Genomic DNA, 20,335 nt, shown 5'->3' on the forward strand with positions numbered 1-20,335 from the left:
GTGTTGTTGCAATTAATCCCATTAATCAATCAGTTAATCAACCTTTGTGTATTTGTAAAGTTCCTCTCATTCAAGGTTTACAGATGATTGACGAGCTGATAATAAAACAGAAGAAGTGCAAATGCTAAAGATAATTTAAGACTAATGGAAGCAAAAAAAGTTTTTAAAAAGTAATAAAATCCATAACTAGCTTAAATAGATATATTAAAAGACTAATACAATAAATAACAGAGACTAAACATTTTAAAACATTAATATAACAATATAAATGATTAAATAAAGAATAACAAATAAAATAAAAGTCTAATCAGATGCCAGATTAAAGAGACATTTTGAAGACTTTTTGCCCTCAGAAAGAACAGAAAGTTGCCCCTGAGACCCCTCCTGTATGGGTGGGGTAAATGAGGTGAGGGCAAAGAAAGAAAGAGGAGAAGAGCTAAAAATTAAGAATAAAAAAATGGTACACACACACACACAGAGAGAGAGAGGGGAAACTAAAACACATCAAATCCTCCTCTGACCCACCCGGATCCACCACAGCGCCTCTTCTTCTTTGGAGCTCAACCCAGAGATGCTCTCCAAAAGCTGCACTGTAGCTGTTATTTTCAACTTTTTTTCTCTTTCTCTTTCTTTCATCTTTTGATTAATACTGTCTCTACCCCCTCAGGCTCGCTCTCTCTTTCTCTTTCGGTCTTTCACTCAAACACACACCTAAACTCAGGCGTAGTACGATAAGAAAAGCCAAACATCATGCTTTTTCTTTTTTTTTTTCATGTTTGTTGTTGCTTCTTCTTTGTTTGAGTCTATTTTTCTCCTTCTTGTCTTGTGCTGTGTCATATGTTTTTTTGTTTTTTTCATGTTGGTCACTATAAACAGAACAAAAAACAGTTTATCCCCTGGGGAAGAAAAAAGACTTTTTAGCTGCTTTCGGTTCCTTATGCAGTATAAAAGTTTACAACTGTCTCACTGAAAGTTTGTATGCTAGAGTTGAACATTGACACAAAGTCTGAAACTTACAGGTTCAATTTTAAAGTTTATTTATGACCATATACCTCTGGCCAATGTATTATCTATGTGAAGCCTTTCTCTAAAACAGCTGCAGTCTCGTGATACTACAATGTTGTAGTGTTTAAATAAGTTTACTAGTAATCTGTAACCTATTATATTTACAAAGTAACTTTCCCAACCCTGATTCTTCACATATTATCACTTTAAAACATACATACTCGGACAGTGAAACCTTTCCAACAACACACTGTGCACATTGTAATAAGTGATCATGTACATCATGTGGAGTTGCTGCCTTGGCTGCAGGCTATGTATGTATGTATGATGCACACTTTCCAACTTCAGAGTGTATTTATTTAAAGAAGTGTCTTTGACAGTGTTTCCATTGGGACGAAGGACAGTTGGCCACTTCAAACACTCTCAGTTTGACAGCTGCCGGCTCACAGAAGTACAAAACACAACTGGGAATAAAAACAAATACGCTCCAATGAGACGTGTCGGCACGATGAAACGGTACCATGTTAAAAAGTTTGTTAGAGCAAAACCAGACATTAGAGGCTGTAACACTGAATCAATAGACGCTAATTGGACAGCTGACCTTAGAAATATGCTCATCTACAGCTCAGTGTTAATTTTGTCAATGAAACTTCTGGTAATATTTATTCACCAACAACTTTTTATCTCATAACTAAATTGTGACAAAAGTACAAATTATTACAAACCAAGATGAAGATGAGATGAAACAGCCAACTCTGTTCTCCATTTAAACCATTTAGCCGCCGTCATTTTTCTGCCCCGCCGTAGTTTCACGTTGGCATCAACCCCAAATATAACTGACACACATATGCACACACACACTTTATTAAAACATCTTATTCATTAAGCTTTTATGTCTTTTTTATACTATATTATATATTTTCTATTTTTGAATCAGAGTTATTGTAACAGTTAAACGGGTGTTTTGATGCCCTAATAACAAAAAACTGGATTAAAATGAGCACACAATTCAATTTAAAGGGTGTTTTGATGGTCTGATAAATGAAAATGTTCAAGTATGTGTAGATCTGTGTAGAAAATAAACACAACCTGTGAAGGAAACAAACTTTGGGCATTCACTTTTCCATAATATATGAAGTCAGTGAGCCTAGAAGATTAAACCAATAGCTCAAGTTATGCTTACTTCTCTTTTACTGCCAGGAGAATTATCCTTCAGTTAAATCCATTACAGTATCATGAAAATTGTGATTAAAACATTGCTTAAAATCAGACTGAAATTAAAGCAGAGTTTCACCGTCTAAGTCCAGAATTAACATCGCTACAGCTACAACAGCTGCCGTGATCCAATCTGTCGAACTGCCAAAGTCGGAAAAAGAAAGCTCAGGGTATCAAAACACGGAAGGACACTCGATTAGAGGCAGGAAACCAGCGATGCCGCCGCATTAATAAACAGCCCAGGTACTCTTTGGTAATGATCCTTGACCTGAAACAAGCAAGAGAGATGTTGTGGCAACAGTTGGAAAAGAAAGCCAATACTGGAAAAGAATAACAAGGCGGACTGAGTTAAAAATGTACGAAGACGACGCCATGGAACCAGCAAAAGTGAAGCTAATTATCTTTATTTGTGCTTACATTAACTTTTGTGAACATTATCAAAATTAACAGCTACTATACACACTATCTTCTAGATTTGCAGCACTGATTGACTTTTCCAAGGTGTCCTTAAAAGGCTTTTTTCTTTCATTATTTGCTGTGTAGCTGCAAGGACACCTCGCTGAGCTCCCCATGCGGTACTGAATGCACTTTACCGTTAGAGTTTAATGGCAATTTAAAGGGAAAAACATTAAAGTAAAGTTAGTATTAATTGCTTTTTCCCTCTCCTTTAATGTTTAGCTTAATCATGTCTATCTGGTTTGGCTGGCCTTCAGGAGACACTCAAGGTTTTCTTTAGATTTTTTTCTTGACAGATTTTTCTAACAGTCAATAATAACGAAGCAAATTTGAACAGCTGGGAAACATAAAACTCTCTACACGGCGCTACATGCTCAGAAATATTTTGCCTCATCTTTTTCCAGGTCATCGATGACAACGGAAACCCTGTTTTTTCTTCTCTCAAAAGGAGGGGGGGGGGACGACGACTGACTTTGGCCCTTAAGCTGCTTCATATGATTCTCACACGACTGTACACTTCCCTCTTATCTGAATCTGAAGACGGTGTCTGCAAGGGAAACGGAACAAAGAGTGAAGCCTTAAAACCTTTGCTGGTATTCCAGAAATGTCATCAAACGTCACATTTGGTTTTACAAAACAAGTATAAAGATGAGAAGATAAGTAGAATCACAGATTTTTCCTCTGATCTTGAGATTTTTCACACAGGGAGAAGCAAAAAGCGACCACTTCACAATGCCTTGATGACAATGTTATGATGGGGCTGTCAACAAATATGCTATATTTCTATATTTTCTATTCGACTATATAAAAAAAGAAACAGACGTCCAGTTGAGAAAATTGATATTGCATTATGGACAAAAAGCAGGATGTCGCAATTTCTCGCGTGGTCCTGGGCCACTGAACTGCATGACAGATAGTCACTAGGGCTGGGTATTGGTACGCGATACCTTTAAGGTATCAACCAAAATAAATAGATACCAAGTAGTATCGAAACGTCTCCCATTGAACGATACCTGCAATCAATACTTTTTGCACCTAAAGCTAGAAAATATATGACTATTTGACTATCTACTGATTTTGAGCATTTTGTATTTATAATAATTTGAAGACTTTCAAACTGCATTTGTGTCAAAATCAAGTCATTTAGATGTGGAGGAATAGTGGTATTTTATGCAATTTAATGCTTCTATTTACATGATGGGTATCTAATGAAAGTACCCACTTGGTATCACTTTTAGGGTACTTGGATTGGTAATGGTATCGTAATTTTTAAAACGATACAAAGTCATCTCATCACTTTTATTGATTGAGAACTAAATGTCAGTCAAGCTGAAACTTAAGCAAAATAATTCAATATCAGCCGTGTGGTAATGATGGCGAAGAGTCCAAAACCCGACTCAGATGCAGAGCGAATGATTTGTACTCCATATGAATATTACTTAATCTGTATAAAAAATTAAGCTACTGAATTACATGTTTTGCATTGTAAATCTCTCAGAGAGAGAAGAGAGAGGTCTAAAGTTTTAAATGGAGTTTCATGGTGTGGGACATGGTCGTCGTTAGGCCAGTTTTGGGGGGGCTTAAGCCTCCCTAAAATGTTCTAAAGCCTCCCTAAATCATTCAGGGTTTCCCACAGCACAGTCTTCAAAAAATTTACAGCGATGTATATTAATGTTCAACCAACGTCTGCTTACTGCAGGACGACTGGTCGAAACCGCTGTGTCCGACTGACTGTCTGACTTCGACCCTGAACACACCTGTAGCTCTCTCTGCACCTACCGTTAGCATAACACAGACACGCTAACAGTAATATTAAGTTTAAGGAAACAAACACAGACACGCTAACAGTGACATTAAGTTTAAGGAAACAAACACAGACACGCTAACAGTGATATTAAGTAAAGGAAACAAACACAGACATGCTAACAGTGATATTAAGTTTAAGGAAACAAACACAGACCGCTGGTTAAAACATAAATCTACATCATCTGAGGCAGAACCTGCTCAGAAAAAAACAGCGGAGCCCGAAACACTAATGCAAACAGCGCCATGTGATGTCAACATAAACAACGTTAATCCTCAGGTAACTGACGTAAAAAACCACTAACAAAAATAGGTAACGTGACGTTACTATAGTAACAAGTTTCAGGCTAACCGGCTCAGAGTATATGAACGGCTCCAACTAAACAGGTGATATTAGCGGTGCGATGTGTAAAATGCTGCAGTGCAACGCGTTTTATCAGCTGATGTTACAAAACGTCAATTGTAAGTCTCTCAGATGTTTCTAATTCAGCAGACCTGAAGAGAGAGAGTGAGGCAGATTCAACAAAAACGTGATGCTTGAAGCTGAATATCACTACTTAACTGTATAATACTATATAACTTGTAATTACTATAAAATATAGTTCAGAGAATAAGTTAACAAAGATAGTTTCTGTCATTTTAAGTACTTCTTATGATGCTGATGTTTGTCCGAGTGCTCATTTATTTGACGTTATAAAAAAGAGGGGGGTGACATTATGATTGACCGCTGCTCTGAAACCAAACAAAAAGCCTGACTCCTCCGCTCAGACTCCGGCTCCAAATGACGTCACACAAGCACAATGGCAGCTCCCAGAAAGGATATATGTTGGCTTCACTTTTTGGTCCGTATTTATACACAACCAGTGTTTCAAACCCATGTGTTTTTTTTTTAAGAAGGAATAATCAAACGTCATTCTTTAGCAGCCCTAGCGCCCATGTGGATATTTTGTGGGTATTTTTCCACCCTAGATCCAAACTACTTTTAAATAAACTGATTTTTCCTTCACACTGGCATATTTTACTATAACCTCAAAGACAAAACACTGTAGGCCTTCAAAATTCAATAAATATACATAAGGTTTTTCCATGCCTGCATATTATTATGACCTTTATAAAATAAGATACAAAAGCAAAGCAGGTCCTCGGGGTATCACAAAACAACAAAGTCGCAATTTCTTAATCCATACGGCTAAACCAGGAAGCTGTATATCACTAAAAACTTAGCACTATAGATGTGGGGAGTGAAATCACAATTTGTTCTTGACTCTCAAAAAAAAACTAAAACAAACATGTCAGACTGGACTGGAGGTTTTCTGAGCAAGGCCCGAGGCAAGATGGGGGCAGATGTCAGCTACCACATGGATCCAACTCACACAGCAGATGGTCTGTGAAAGCCTTGGGAGGATGACGATCTGCTGTCAAATCATGAAATGTATGAAATAGTAATGAAAAAGGGATAAATAGATAGATAGAGAAATAACAACAGCACTGGTGAGGCTGCAAGTTATTTTACCAACACTGCCAAACTGAATATGAAATCATTACATCTTAGCTCAACTGTCTAAAAAGAAGCGTGGGTAAGTAAATGCCTGGTGGTTGGACAATCACACACTATCTCTACAAAAAACACCTACGGAAGAAACACACAATGATCAAGGTACTCCTTTTAACTTGTCAAACTAACAAACCTGTGATCAAGAATGTAATCTTAAACTGTTTGGTAGGTCTCCTGCAAATCTCTTCCTCACTCAAATACCTGACATATTCAAAGAAATGTAGACAGCCCAGTTGGTAGGTCAAAAGATGATCCTAAACACGCTTGCCAGCAACTGAATGAGAAAACAACTGAATAAACAAGAAGTTAAACCCTAAGTCTAAGCAAGTTTTTCTAGTTTCTCCAAGCAGCTAAGCAAAGTGTTTGTGTTGATCATCTTAAGTAGGATGCCAAATGTACACTTTACAATACAGTAAATACTCTGCAGCCATTCTGTGGTGTTAAGTCTCACATATACTGTTCATATTCTGACCTGTCACAGTATAATGAGTCTCTGTACCGAACCTCTGAACCACATATCATTCATAAATACCTCATCAGTAACAGATAAATGTAGGTTTGATGTTATATTAAACAGGAGAATAAAACCATTTAATATATTAAATATGAAGAACGGACAGTTTGAATATTCCCTTTTTTGTATATTCTGGGTAGGACAAGGTATCGGTACTCGATACCAAGTGGTATCGAACTGTCTCCCGTCAAACGATACCTTCAATCAATCTTTTTTGGACTCAGAACTAGAAAATATGACTATTTGTATTGACTTGCTCACAGCCAATCAATGCAAGCGTTCTTGGATTTAATGCAACATGTGATTGGTCCACTGCCACAGCAGCTACAACCTGTCTGGTGGTCAAGTCGTGGTGAATTTGAATTAGCGCGCTTAGCAGTTCAGCAGCTGAGATGTCACCTAAATTCTCTAAAGTGTGACTACACTACACGCCTGTTACACTTGATAAAAGACAGAGCATTAAATGTGTAATAGGCATCGGATTAAGTACTCAGTTGGTATCAGTATCATTTAAATGGTATTTGGATTGGTACTGGTATCCTAATTTTTTAAAGGATCACATTAGAGGAAGTCGTCAAATTTCAGACTAAAATAAAAAACGTATTTTTACTTCTCTCAGATGTAAAAATAGATCCAAATGTGACCTGGAACAGTGTGCAATAGTTAAATTAGGCTGTGGGCTACCATGACACATGCAGGTTGTAAATAATAATTAAAAAAACCCACAGCTTCTTTGTACGCCTTACCAAGTCAAATATCCCCACGTTACCACATCAAGCTCAAGGTATTAAGAGATGTCGCTGATTTAAAAATGCTGCATATAGTCCTGAATTCCTTGGGTGGCATCAAGGAGTTTCAATGCATAACAGAGCGAGAGATCATTGTGGTAAAAGACGCAGGTGCATAGCTGATGCTCTGTGGCCTGGAAGCATGTTCATCACAGAGTAGAAGAGCCTGTTTTTTTTTTTTTTTAAAGACCGCGAGGCCGAGACTACGAGTAAACAGAACAATCAGCCGAAGAAGACACTGTTGCAGATGTCAAAGAAATAACACCTGAGTGATGCTTACCTTTAGTCGCAAATAAGCCACATACAAAAAAAAAGACAGGAGCTCACGACACACTGATGAAAAAAAATATGTTCACCACAGCAACCAACATAAGTAACAGGTTGAGTGTTTTAAGGTCCAGTGACTTCACTAATTTGTGCAGGGAGGGGGAGGAGGAGGAAGAAGAGGGGGAGGAGGGAGAGAAATGTGTTTGAGCAGCAGTCAGGGAGCTGTATCAAGGATCAACCACCTGACCATCTACTCACGGTGTGTGTGTGTGTGTGTGTGTGTGTGTGTATTTCTACTGTAGGTTTAGATTTTTTACTTTTTTTGTCTTGATGTAAACCAGCAACTTTTAAACATGTGTGAAATGTATCAACGAGCCCCCACCACAGTCATTTAAATGATGAAAGATTGCACAGATAACAAAAAAGCCTACAAAATATATAAAATTCAGCCAAATATTTCATTTATAAAAGTCAAAACATCCCAGGCTACATTTGAGGAAACATTTTAAAGCCCTAAATGGACCCATGTCTTGTCTTGCAGAATCATTATATTATTATTATTTATTCTTTTTATTGATGCTCTTTTCTCTCTATTTTTACTATCCACTTGCTGCTGGGACTAATAAAGGAATATCTTATCTTATTACTTGAAGTATGGTGGGAACAATAAATGTGTGCAAACTAACCTAAATGCATAACTGGAGCCTATAGCTGTAATTAAAATGAAATATTTAATTATTTTTCTATTTGAATCCATTTTGTGGGTTGAAGTCAGAGTGCAAGTGACTTGTTTTATTATTGCAATCTTGCATCAGCATGACAGGTGTGTCTAATGTCATCTCTTTAATGCTGCCAATGACAATTAAGTCCTATTTAAACATGGTTTATGTTACAAATGAATGAATTAGTTATCAAATGTGACTGAAATTCACTACAACATTTAATGAAAATGCTGAAAATACAGTATTATGTGTTAAAAATGTGTGGAAAAACATACTCAAGCACATTTTCCTTGGTGCTACTGACAGCTGTGTGCCTCCTCTGATAATCACAGCCGTATCGACGTGAGAATTGACAAACTTTTGAAGCACGGCCCTTCAACAAAATGTGTTACCTTTTGCTCTTCTAAGCGGGGCGCCGTTGCTTCACACATTAAAAGTGCAAGAGCTTCAGGAAGTCGATCCTCTCCTAAACTCCAGTTTCCTGCTTGTCGTCTTTAAATATTTATCCCAATCACAGTCACAGAATCACACAATGCCTATTTAAGAGCATAAAAGTTTGATGGGCAGTATGACGTTACTACTTAGGAAGGATTACAAACTAGAAACTAGCTGTAGTGGTGCTGTAGTGTTCGTAGTGTCGTGTGTGTATGTATTGAAGGCTGTATTATAAACAGCAGGAGAGTGGGAATGGTGTTACATGTAGCAGACTGTGTACATTGTGAGCACTAAAACAAACAGGAGCAGCCGAACCCATGTTGACTAAATTCTTACGAGAAACCTGCAGCGGGGCAGCAGCAGAGTCTTTGTAGTCTACTGTAAAAAAAAAAAAAAAAAAAAAAAAAAAAAGCTTCTTTTAAAACGTTTAAAAATCTCAGTGCTGATAAATGTTGTGGTTTTTTAAAAGTGGGGGGGAAGATAGGAAATGAAGTGGGTCTCTAAAGTTGTCGGCTCTGGTTCACTTTTACCTGAAACACCCTTGGGATCCTGGCATACAACCAAGAAACTAATGAATGCAAAAAGGCAATTTAGCTCAACAAAAGATGTAGTTAATGAAAACGCTGAACGAAGCTCTGGCAGCGCTCACACACACTCACACACACACTCTCAGGTTATAAGAATGTTTTACTCAAACATTTTTCAACAATTCTTCTCCTTATTTCTCTTTGTGTAATGTTTTCAGACAAGGTTTTATAGTCTGTCTGCTACTGTGTTATCCTGTGAGTACAACAACAATAAATAATGATTCAATTTAATAAAACATTTATTGCTAAAGGCCATTTTTTGTCATTATACTTTAAGGTAGACTTAACACAAAATAGCAGGCATACAATAGCAAGAAAGGTTGATTTCAACATCTATCTACTTCTTTATGTTGTCTGTTGTCTTTGCACAGTAAACCTTACGAAACAGGAAATTCGAGGACGCTCAGACTGCATAAAACCAGTTTTAACAAAAACTCGACACCCAGACATGATCAGCAGGGTTGGAAGGTTACTTTAGAAATGGAATAGATTACAGATTACTAGTTACCCTATTTAAAATGTAATATAACTATTTCAATTACTTTATCAAAGTCTCTTATTACATTTGATTACTTTTTTATTAGTGTACACATTAAGCCCAACAAAATCTAAGTTCAGGTGTTTTTCATGGATATTGACATACTGATTTATAAGGGAGATAATTTCTTATAAAGCAAGATGTATCTCTCATTTAAAAATGTATTCATTAGTTCATGTAGATTTTAGAATATAAAATTAAGATATTTTATGAAAAAAGTCAAAAGTCTGGCATGGTATGACACCGTTAAGTCCATGTGTGCTCCAAATAAGGACCCTAACCCTAACCGTCTTGATTTATTTACAACATATTAAAAACATATTGATTTCAAAGAATTAAAACAGCAATATATGTATTAAGTAACATGTTAAATATTTAAAAATGAGGAAAAAGCCTCCTGAGCAAAATCTTAATGGTCTGATTTCAGATGTAACCTCCTTTGTAATCATCAACATTTTCACAAGTAACTCTAATTTAATGGCATTTTATCCCAGTAACTGTAACGGATTACAGTTACATTTATTTTGTAATGAAAACACTGTAGTGACCGTTACAGGTAACTAGTTACTCCCCAACACTGCTATACTGTATTTGCTTTCTTTAACATCCCAGTGTAACCCAAATATAAGCAGCTAAATGATCTATAATAATGACATGCTAAGTCTGAGTTTTCTGCCCACACGTCTACTTCAGATATTCAGCTATAAAAACACAATTTCAGCAACAACAATCAATGACAAAGTTGGTTGTATTGTATTGTTGTGATAAACTGAATGGTTCAACTCAGGATGAACCATCTGTCTGTGTTTCCTGAGCCTCTTTTCCAGCTCTGCCCTGCACCTGTATCACTTTGTACAACTCTTATTTCATGGGATGTAAAATCTTCTGACCTCTGGAGGCTATTTTACTACATCACCAAAGCAACAACTTATTTATGGTGGCACTGTAAGCGTTTTTAGAAATTCACAATGACACACCGTCTCAACATAATATCCTTAAGCTATACTTTCAAGCTTGTGTGTGTATGGCGCAATCATAAAGCAGGACTAATGCGGCTTACATCTTAAAGGGGGAATTCAACCAGTATCACACGTACGGGCCAGTTTACTCATCCTGCTGAGAAATTGCCGGTTTCATAACAACCTCTGTGACTTCAGAGGAGCTTTGTCCAAGTATGAGAAAATAACATCAGAGTTTGAGATTGTTAATTCATTAGAGAGAGGCTGCACCAGAAACTGGAGACGTGGAGTTTGAGAGGCAGAATTTAGCAAAAGGCCTTGGAAAATATAAGATTGAAGCTTCTTTTTTTTTTAAACTTGACTCATATTTAGGAATAAAAGTAAAGATATATGTGCCTCTGCATCTGCAATTTTGACCATTCATCAATTAATCTATCTCTTATGAGTGCCCTTAATTTAAACTCTGCCCCATATCATGCATGTTAGGGAAAATATAAGACTGAAACATTTTTAAAACTTGACCCATATTTAAGAATAAAAGTAAGGACATCTGTGCCTCTGCAGGTTAAATTTTAACCTCTTATCTATCTCCTGTGAGTGCCACATCTTCAAATAACTACATTGTTGGTTTTATTGTGGAAAATATAAGATTGAAACATTTTTAAAACTTGACTTACACAAAATAATAAAAGTAAGGATATCTGTGCCTCTGCAGCTTTAATGTTGACCAATTTTGAATTAATCTGTCTCCTGTGAGAACCCTAACTACTTAATTTACTGAATTACCCGTTTTAATTGAAGCTCTGTCCCATATCATGCATCTTGAGTAAGAGCTCCTGAGTCCTCAAAATATAATTAATGCTCATCAGTATGTGAGATAAACATTTACTCATCTTCTTGGCACATATGGAGGCACGTTACATACGTGGCACTAATCGATTTAAATCGCTACACAGACAATTCACGAGTCAACACTGAAGCTAACGGTATTATATCAGACATAAATCTTCACTAATCCCGAATGCATGATGTTTCTTTTGTCCTCTCTATTTGACTGTGCCTAACGAGAAGAGAGACAAAGAGAACAGTTAATACCAGGATGTTTAAACTGTAATAAAAGAGACGTCGCCACATACACGTCTGTGTTTTATGAATCTCACAGCTGTTCTGCTTTATGTAACTAATAACTGTGCTTTGTTTTAAAGGTGTGCTTTTATATTATCATTGTATCAGTGGTATGAAATGGTTGTAAAATGACAATAATATTGTTTATCGCAATTATTTGACACAATATATCATCCAGTAAAAGTAGTTATTGTGACAGGACCAAGTGCAAAGAACCTGGCTTACAGCTCCGCACAACCCTGCAGGAAGGTGCAGCTTTGTTGGATTTTGTGTGAATACAAAGTTTCATCCTCTCTGCTCTGTGTGTGTGCGTGTGTGTGTGGCTCAGCCCCACCCTCGGTCAACGAGACACACAGACCTGCTGCTCTTCATAAATCAATGACACACGGAGAGAGAGCAGAGCAGAGCAGAGGAGAGCAGAGGAGAGGAGAGATGGAGACAGCAATGTAACCTGAGTCCAAGGCTGTGCCCGAAATCATTCCCTATTTACTACATAGTGCACTACGTTTACCCTCCGCCATTGTATTTGAGGGTCCAAACGCTGTGTGTAAATATCTCCACTAGCCTACTTCCTGCTCACAATCCCACCATTGCAATACTCAACATTTGTCCGAAATCTTGACTTCCTGCTCACTATTGAGTGAACTATTCAGTGTTTATTATTTAGGCAGTATGAATGAGTGAATAAAGGACACAGCCCCTAACTTCAAACCCTGCATGTTGTTATAAGGTGCGGGGCTTTAACTGCCTAAAGGTTGACGCCCTGAAACACAACGAAATAATAAGCACATACACACAGAGGGGAGGATCTCTGTAAATAAATACACCGCCACACACACACCTCTAGGGGGTCATAAGTGATGACTTTCTACTTTATTTTACTAAACTTTTATTTTTATTATTATAATTATATAAGTTTTATCTTCTTATTGATTTTCAATCTCTTTTTTATTAAACTTCATCTTTTTTTTAATCTAATTTTACTTTTATTTTGTCTTTTTAATCTATTTTAACCTAGTTTTATTTTATTTTTTACACTTTCTCTTATTTTACTTATTTATTTAAGTTTTATTTTTTTACCTATATTATATAAACATTTTTATCATCCTTTTTTTCTGTGTTGTGCAATGGTCTCAATTTTTGTCTTTATTTGTTCTTTGTTTTGTTTTTTTTAGCTTGTCAATCAACTGTAAAGCACTTTGAACTACACTAGCCTGTATGAAAGGTGCTATATTAGTAAAGTGTGACTGATTGATTGATTGTTTATGAGGTAATATTTTTGTAGGAATCTATATATATATTGGGGTTTTTTTTAGGAAAACCAGTGCACCTGTAACTTGAGACCTTTGTTCCTGTTGTGCTTTGATTAGCTTTTTCACAGGTGATAAAGGACGACTGTGATTCACCTTTGTGAGATAGTTATAAAGTACGTTTAAAGTTCTGTTTTCATTAAATGTTTTCTGCCCCCTGATGCTTTCACCTCTGTGAACCTAAAATGTTACAGTCTGACGAGGGAAAACAGATGATTATTATTCTGGGTCAGGTATCTCCAAAATCACAGGGGTGGTATTATTTTTGTAGCTACTTTAGATGCCAGCAAAACATGACTTTAATGAAATTAATGTTTTGTAAAACTTGTCATGTGAACAAGCGGCACACACTCACATTTTGTGTTGGTAGTCGATGGGAGGAAGCTTTGCAACCCTGTTGAACGACTCATATTTGATATATAACTACCTTTTTTAATTGAGTAGGGCAATCATTTATCTCCACTAGCTCAGACTAAAGTAAGGTTAAATAAATAAATTAATGTATAGCTATAAGTTCAAGGAGCCGGATTGTTTCCATGTAAATGCTGTGCAAATTTAAACTAAAACTAAAAATGTGATTCAAAAAATAAATACAATATAAAATGTGGTTCATCACTACAGTGAGGTGACATTTATATGATTGACGTGTGATTTAATGGATCAGACACACAATATTTAGGTATGAAGGGGAATTGATTACTTTTCTGTACTTCTGGTGAAGTGGAAACACCAAACAGTGAAGGGCAGAAAGCAATAAAAGTGTCCATTACTCTTTATTATTTCTTTATCAATAAGCCAACTTTTCTACCACTGCCGCACATCTTAAGATATTATTTGACGTATGCGAGGAGTTAAACAAAAAAAGTGGATGGGAACATACTTTAATACTCTAAAGACAGTGAATTATGTGAAGTGCAAGAGTTTCACATGTCTGCAAATTATTGTGCTGCGTACGTGAGAAAAAGTTGTGTAAAGCCTTTTGCGGCTCTAGAGGGAGCTGAGAAAAGTCTGATAAAAGACGGCATCAGTTGAAGGGTTGGGATATCAAGTTTGAAAATGAAAAGAAATCTGGCGGTGTGGGGTTAGAAAATAAAAAAATGAGATTACCAGATCTGTGAGGTTAGTGGTTTAAGGCCACGTTATCTGTTATTAGTATAAAACACCCAAAGATCTACATCGCTTCAGCACCAGGGTTTTGACAAGAAAGAGTGAGTGGAGTAATCTGAGTGTAATGTTAAATCAGTGGAGATTTCTTTTTAAGTTCATGAAGATCATCGAGAATAATGTGAGGATATTCTAGAGCAGGGGTGTCAAACATACGGTCCGCAGGCCTGAACCAACCCACCAAGGGGTCTAATCTTGCCCACTGGATAACTTTGTGAAGTATGATAAATTGTAGAAAAGTAATCCCAGGTTTTTTTCCCACCCTGACCAGAATACCATAGTCTAAAAAAACAATGAATACATATTATGGACATAATTAAAATATTAATATATTGAACATTGTGCAAAATGTTGTCAATCAGCAGCTTCTATGCAAAATGTGGAATAAAATAAGACATAATATTGTTAAAATTGCACTCATTTTTCTTCAGTAAATAGATGGTTTATTATAGTAAAGTTATATTATCTATAGGCTAATATTTGTATGTTATTATGCAGTGGTTTTAGTGGTCCGGCCCACTTGAGATCAAATTATTATTATTATGGTTTATTTAATAGGGACAGATACAATGAACATAGACAGGCTAGGACAACTGTCTGATGCAGGTATCACAGTGTTTATAGCTAAAGCTAATTTTCAACACCTGTCCCTAGGAGGGTTTTTGGGCTGTATGTGACCCTTGAACTTAAATGAGTTGTACACCCCTGCTCTAGAGGACGGGGACTGTGTCAGTGATGACATCCCTAAAAAAGTTTTTCATACTTTAGCAGATAGCAGTTAAACATTTAATTGTTGTAGTGTAAATATATTAGTTTAATGAAATAGAGAAATGAATGGCATGTGACAGTGGACTTTGGCTAAAATGCTTTTTGAATACTAAAATGTCAGTATGTTATGAGCAACAGCTGTTTCACATGATCTCCCATCTGCACACTATTAAGCACTTACACCTATAATGGGAATATGACTTCCTATATATTAAACTGTGCTCATTATATATGGTTATCATTTAGATATGTGTACTGTAGACTCTTGACTTGTGTCACCATGTAAAGGACAGAATAATAAACTGTATGAAGGGGATTCACATGATTGGCCTTTTTGCACTTATAGACAATCAACCTATAGAAAAACAACATGCATGTGATAATCCTCTGATAACACAACTTCTTTTGTGCTCCTCTTAATTACCACACTAGGGAGGGATGGAGGGGGGTCAGTGTTTATCTCTGCTTGGGGTCCATTAGTCGACAGACTTTCAGAGCCAATTTATAAATGGGAATACAATCTCTGAAAGATTACAGAACTTCGAAGACACACCTGCACGCAATATTCACTCTAAATCTTTCGGTAAATTCAACTCTTTTACACTGAATAATCCCAATATATACCAGCACAACCTCAACCGCCCCACCACCCTTTTTTAACTCCCTAGTTCAGTCCTTCCACCTACTAAGGACCATCATCACCCAGGACGGACCTCACAAGTGGGGGAAAAGATCAGCAGCCTCACCAATAAGGCTCTGCAGAGGATGTAGTTCATGCAGCAGCTGAAGAAGTTCAACCTGCAAAAGTCAATGACAGTGCATTTCTACGCCACCATCATCGAGTCCATCCTCACCTCCTCCATTACCATCTGGTCAACACAAGGGCTACGACCGCCAAGGACAAGGACAGCCTGCAGCGTATCAGCCGCTGTGGCCAGGACCTACACACCTCTAGCAGCTCTCCTCACTTAGAATTGTATATTTTAGACCTTTATACACCTCAATACCAAAGCAAATTCTTTATATGTGCACCTTCTTAGAAAAAAAAACCCTGAGTCTTACTGAACTTAATTGCCAAATTAGCATATGACCAAAAGCCAGTTCACAGCAGAGGGTCCCATACATGCCACGAGCTCTCCACAAGGTGGGTGAAAACTGTGGTTAATCACGGTTGGGTCCAAGCTTCTTTTTCCCCCCCTATTACTAGTGCCTCAACTCTCTTACTATATATAAAAACACTTGTATAAATCCAGTACTTTAAGCTACAAGCACCACATGGGCTGTCTGAATGTAACCTATATGCTGCAGTGATATCACATGCTATGATAGAGACAAAAGAAAAAGTAGAAGAGAATTTGAATTTTTCAATATTTTCCACATAAAATAAGAATAATAAGAATAAACTTAACTAAAAACAAACTTAACTGGGAATTAAAAATGTATTCAACTTATATATTAACCTTGACTTAAAAAAAGGATTAAATACACATAAAATGCAGCCTTTCATTATTATTAAACTTAATTAAATATACATTAAATGTGGCCTATACACACAATCTTTAAAAAAAAATATATATATATTGGTACATATAGAACTGCATAAACACCAATACTGAACTATCAGTGATAGGCCAATAATATTAGTTGCCTTATATATCGGTCGGGCTCTGTCATTAGTATCTTCACATTAGCAGCGCAAGGCATTAGGTTTAAAACAAATAGTTAACCCTCAAAGATATGTAATGGAGTCATATTTTAAAGTTTAAGAATAAACTATATATATATATATATGCACATATAGGACTTCATAAACACTACTAATGTATCTGTGATAGGCCAATAATATCGGTTGACCAATATATATGTCAGGCTCTAGTGCAAATGATTAGTATTAGCAGTATCATGACATTAGCTGCAAAAGACCTTAAGTATAAAAAAAAATAATTAACTCTCCATTAAAGAGGAAAAACTGAACTATTTACATCTTCAACACGACTGTTTGTTTCCGGGTGTTTTTATTTAAAACTACACCACTCACATTTGTAACACCAAGACCTCATGTGTAAAAAATAATAATAAAGTCACTATTACACAGAAAGACATAACTATTTACATTTGTACACAGATGATGCCCCACACTAACCCAGCCTGGCTTCAGTATGCCGACAGCAGCCACCCTTTGCCCCAAAACTACACCATTGTCTTCATATTTGTAACACAAAGTCACTATTACACAGAAAGACATAACTATTTAAATTAGTGCACACATGATGCCCTCCACTACTAACACTACTACCACTGCCCCAGCCTGGATTTAGTAGGCAGGCAGGCAGGCAGGCAGGCAGGCAGGCAGACAGACAGCCCCCCCCCCCCCCCCCCCCCCCCCCCCCCCCCCCTCTTGCACTGCACATGGTCAGGAAGCTTCACCTCGTCATTGAAACGTGCCTTACCAAAAAAAAAAAAATAGCAGCACCAAAAAATTAAAAAAAACTAACAAGACGATACAACAACCAACACCAAACAATCACAAATACCCCCCACACACCACACCTTAAAAAACAACACCAATAAGCCACGTGTGAAACTACAGCTCTTTAGTTCCTGTTATAAAAACCAGCTAAGCTCAGCTAGCAGACATGCAGGAAATTAGCTCAGAGCCTACAAAGAGCAACCTTAACAAAGCTGTCACACATTTCCTAGTTACTGTCCCACCGACTCTGACATATAATACTCTACACGTCGTGTCGAGACGTTGCCCGGGTCCATGTTGTGGGAGTGAATGATAACAAATGTCGGGTTTTTTTTTTTTTTATATATATAGTTACCTCACTCGAGTGCCGTGTGCATCTCCTCTCCGCTCGGTACCAAAAAATACGTCTGCTCTACGTCAACGCACTAAGCGCCTCATTCACTAACAGCTCTTACGTATTTAACGTAGAATCCCCACGCAAAGGAAGGGGGGGCGGGGCTAGAGTAGTCTACTCTGTGCATTGAAGAAAGCTGTGTGTGTGTGTGTGTGTGTGTGTGTGTGTGTGTGTGTGTGTGTGTGTGTGTGTGTGTGTGTGTGTGTGTGTGTGTGTGTGTGTGTGTGTGTGTGTGTGCACTGCAAAAACTAGACTTATAAAAACAACAAAAATAAAGTAATGACATGAGGAATATATGACTTTAAATAAGCAAATTATCTGTCAACAGAACAGGAAAAATTGACTGTGTACATTTTTTTTAAAACAAGTAAATACAGGGGCGATTCTGGGATCAGACCTTTAAGGGGGGCTCAGCTCCTAATGAGAATTTAGATAGATAGATAGATAGATAGATAGATAGATAGATAGATAGATAGATAGATAGATAGATAGATAGATAGATAGATAGATAGATAGATAGATAGATAGATAGATAGATAGATAGATAGATAGATAGATAGATAGATAGATAGATAGATAGATAGATACCGTAAATAGATAGAGATTGTCATTGCATATAACAACACAACAAAATTTTGCTGGCAGCACCAAAAATCAGCATAAAAAGGCATAAGTAAAGGTTAAAGTAATAAATTATGCACAGATAAGTAACACAATAATAAATAATGCTCAGGTAAATTGCACTTTTTCATCTAACTGTATTGCACTTGTACTGTTCATCAGGTGAGTAGTACAAGTGCAATTTGACATACAATGCCCTTCAAGTGTTCAAACCCTCTCTGCTAAATAATTCATTTCACTACTGGATAATGTAAATTACATCAATACATAGTAGAGTGGTCTACTATAATGTATAATAATAATGGTTCAGGATAAATCTGATTTCTACAGAGAGGACCCGAAGATAGTTAATGAACCCTGAAGGGTAAAGACAATATTAATGACAGAACTATCCAAAGTACATTAGACCTGTTAAAATGAAACCATTTGAGCCTGTAGCTTAAGTGTTTGTCCCATATCTAATATACAGGCTCACAAAATAATTACATTTATATAAAATCATTTTTAGGGAAAAAATGCAACAATAATGTACTTATATTTGCTCAAGCACCCCTCAATTTGATCTAAGCACCCCTAAAAAGGGTCTAAAATCGCCACTGAGTAAATATATCTAGCCTCAAAAACCCCAAAGATGTCTTAAAACTAGTGTTTATCTATCCTATTATTAATATGTTAAGAGATTAAAAGGATAAGATGCTTGAAATAAGAAATTCTGACTTTGACAAAGCAGTTTTCAAACTTGTCAGTGTAAATATAACACCTAGAGAGTTATGGTAATTTTCATTTTAGGCTAGAACTTACTTATAACCAGTAATAAAATCTCAATAACAAGTTATACTACCTTATGAAGATAATCAAGTGAAACGCTCTAACACAAAGACGGCCTGGTGAGAAGAAATAACTTGGCAGACAAAGAACAAGCATATTTAATCTTAGTTAGATTTTAGTTTTTGCAGTGTGGCTACTGCTGTGTCTGTCTTTTCTGCCAGATTGTGTCTGGTGCTGTCATATGACTTGGCTGATGTTCAGACAGCTGTGACTGAAACAAAGTGGTCACAGTCACCACATCCTCTACGTTACATTTGCTCATTCTTAGTCACGTATGAGTAAAGTGAGAGGTGAATAGACACATTGCAACACTAAGGTTACCTACAGGTTGTCTTAGGGAAAATATGTGCATCAGGCAGTGGTGGAAGAAGTATTCATCCTTTTAATTAAAAACATACAGCGATGTAGAAATAAAGTTCTAGTTAATTAAAAGTACATTTAAGTATTAACAGCTAAATTGCAGTAAAGTACATACAAATTATGAGCTTGATGTAGTTAAAGTATTACAGTAAAAGTACATTAGTACTAAGTATAAGTACAGTAAAGTTACATAAAGTATTACATTAAAAGTACCTTATTCTGAGCTTGATGTATTTAAAGTATTATAGTAAAAGTACTGCAGTATTATGAGCGATGTAGTATGCAGTATTACTGTAAAAGTACTGCAGTATTATGAGTGATGTAGTATGCAGTATTACAGTAAAAGTACTGCAGTATTATGAGCGATGTAGTATGCAGTATTACTGTAAAAGTACTGCAGTATTATGAGTGATGTAGTATGCAGTATTACAGTAAAAGTACTGCAGTATTA

At 36.5% G+C, this 20,335-nt stretch overlaps 1 protein-coding gene across 1 annotated transcript in view; it reads right to left on the reverse strand.

The window, feature by feature from the left end:
* slc39a10 (solute carrier family 39 member 10) overlaps nt 1–18,089 on the reverse strand; it is a 39,911-nt gene extending 21,822 nt beyond the window's left edge. Inside the window, exon 1 of the mRNA XM_062432023.1 lies at nt 18,037–18,089. The gene's annotated coding sequence lies outside the window, so the exon portion shown is untranslated. The remainder of the gene's footprint in view (nt 1–18,036) is intronic.
* Between the last annotated feature and the right edge of the window lie 2,246 nt (nt 18,090–20,335).

This window comes from Scomber scombrus, chromosome 13 (assembly GCF_963691925.1).
Source record: "Scomber scombrus chromosome 13, fScoSco1.1, whole genome shotgun sequence".
NCBI lineage: Eukaryota > Metazoa > Chordata > Actinopteri > Scombriformes > Scombridae > Scomber > Scomber scombrus.